Consider the following 2,705-nt stretch of genomic DNA (forward strand, 5'->3'; position numbering starts at 1 on the left):
CTGTATTCTCCTAACCTTAAACTTAACCCTAACCTAAGGCTCACCCTAAAGCAAGCCCTAACCATAACCGTATGTCTACCCTAAGGCTAACCCTAATCCTAACCCCAAATCTGATGTGAACATGCAGCTGCCCCTACAACTAACCTTACTCCTAACCGTCATTCTTCGCCTGAACCTAACAACTCTATCCCTCACCTTCAATCGATAGCTCAATTTCACCGTTAATGTAATCCAATCCCTTAAACTAGACAGAGAGCTAAACTTAACCTTAATGAAAACGGATGTAACACACAAACCGTAAGCCTGACCCCAACTCAACCTCGCACACTGTCTAACCCTCACACAAATATTAACCCCAACCCATATCTAAACAGTCAAGTTTACCATAAGCCTAAATGAGACAATAGGTTCGCTCATCCTTAAGCACTAAACCCTACTCTTACCTTCAACCTCACACTCACCCTACATTTGATCCTCAGACTTACCATAACCCGAATCCTCACACAGCCGTAACTCTAACGTGAACTCTAACTCTGTCCCTAAACATGCCCAAATGCCTGTACCTATGCCCGTCTAAAGTTAAACCTAAACCGAAATCTTCTGTGCCACCATTTTGCAGCAGTTTAAAGAAGTACACTGGGAAAGATTTTTCTGCAAGGAAGAAACTGCAGGCGGCGTGCCTGAACTGAGAATATCATGCTGCACGAGTTCTTTGGCCTCAGATGCTAGAAGGGCCATGAGTGGGAAGTATAAAGAAACGGGACTTTACTTTCTCCGTGATCATCAACCTTTGTGGATTCTCTTTGTTCTAGACGCCTGAAATAAAGACAGTTGTCCTGAGTCACCTAAACCTCCACCGAGTGAGGCGCGGGAACTTGCCGGTATCAGAGAATTACGAAGAAGGCTGAACGTCCACAATTAAATGGTCATTGCCCAGAAAGAAGCGCCAGCCGGATCAGCCTGGGAAACAAGCTTCCATTAGACAATGAAGATGTGAGAATCTGGTACGGCCACAGTTCACGGTTTCCATAGATCCATGCAATTCCGTGTTGAATTTCAGTCCGAAAATGAAACCGCTGGAGCCTCTGTTCAGCAGGCCCTGGTGTAGCTCCCAGAGGCACAAGGGTGCTCCTCCAGAATTTGGACGAAAAACGTTTTCACGGGAATAAGCAACCTTGATCAAGCCAGGTGGGTCTTGGAAAAACGAAATTGCTGCGTGTGCCTGCAATACTGACAAGCACTCACCTGTGTCACTCTATGGCGCATTCAGCACAGAAATCTGCATCGATTGAGCCAAGACAAAGGAAAGTTCAGGGAGGCAGCACCCGTGTAGAAAAGCATTTGTTCTTCAAAGAGGAGGCCAATATTGTGAAACGACATACCCATGGCAAATAGTTTTCATCGGCAGTTTCATGGAGCAATATTGCGGGGAGAGAAAAGGCACCACCTGAGGGAGGCACGCTCAAACAAACTACGTAGGGCAGGAGACGGGTCGCCCCCAGGCACTAGGGGTGTCGGGCCTCAACATTGTAAGCAGAGTTCACTGAAGTCCCTGAGAGAAGTTTTCTCCGGTGTCCTTCGTCTACGTTCCTAAAATTTACTCTGCGGTTTCTGATGACTCTGGGTTACGAACGGCCACCATTCACCATTCTCCTTACACTCGTGCGTCTCCATCGACCTTAAAGGAAAGGGAGGACACGCAGATGCTGGCAGCTAAATTCAGCAGAGTTAGTGTCAACACAAAAGAGACAGCTCTGTGGGGACCCGTCTTCCATGGTAAAACATTTCCTAACGAATAAGAAATCTTCCCATCGCAATGACAATATGAGAGAATTGCCACCGGTGGATTTGCCGATGTGCCTATAAACATCTTCTTCAGGCCATGAAGTAGTGAAGCAATGGAACTCAGGCGCTTCACCCTTTTTCCTAGACCAGTGAAACTTAAAGAGCCACTATTGACCTGTGAGACATGACGTTGCTGGAAGCATCAGTGTACAGAGGCATGGGAACCTCAAAGGAGTTTCTTCCGTGTGAAAATAACAACCAGGCTGAACTTCATGGCAGGGTTCCAGATTCCCAGGAATTCCACGGGCTGTATTGCTCAGAGATAGAACCTACTGCTTGGGGCACACTTAATCTGAAAAACTTGCTGGACTCACGGCTTTCCCAAAGACCCAAGATTCTCAAAGAGCGAGCGTAAGTTTGACGGAAAAACAAACTGCCGGTAGCGCCTTTTGACCTTGAAAACGGCAAGAAGCAAGCTTTCCCTTAAACCATGAATCTCAGAAACATTGTGACAGTGAAGGAAAACCAGTGAGAGCAGATGTACTTCCAATAATCCAACACTTAAATGAGACCTCATACCTAAATCCTATCCTAAAAACAACCCTAATCCTAACCCTAAACTAGGTGAAAAGCTAACCCTAGGTGTAAACCTAAACAGAGATGTAACCCTAAGCCTAGGTCTAACTGGATTCTCCTAACCTTAAACTTAACCCTAACCTAAGGCTCACCCTAAAGCAAGCCCTAACCATAACCGTATGTCTACCCTAAGGCTAACCCTAATCCTAACCCCAAATCTGATGTGAACATGCAGCTGCCCCTACAACTACCCTTACTCCTAACCGTCATTCTTCGCCTGAACCTAACAACTCTATCCCTCACCTTCAATCGATAGCTCAATTTCACCGTTAATGTAATCCAAT

Source organism: Tenrec ecaudatus, unplaced genomic scaffold, assembly GCF_050624435.1.
Source record: "Tenrec ecaudatus isolate mTenEca1 unplaced genomic scaffold, mTenEca1.hap1 Scaffold_265, whole genome shotgun sequence".
NCBI classification, from domain to species: domain Eukaryota; kingdom Metazoa; phylum Chordata; class Mammalia; order Afrosoricida; family Tenrecidae; genus Tenrec; species Tenrec ecaudatus.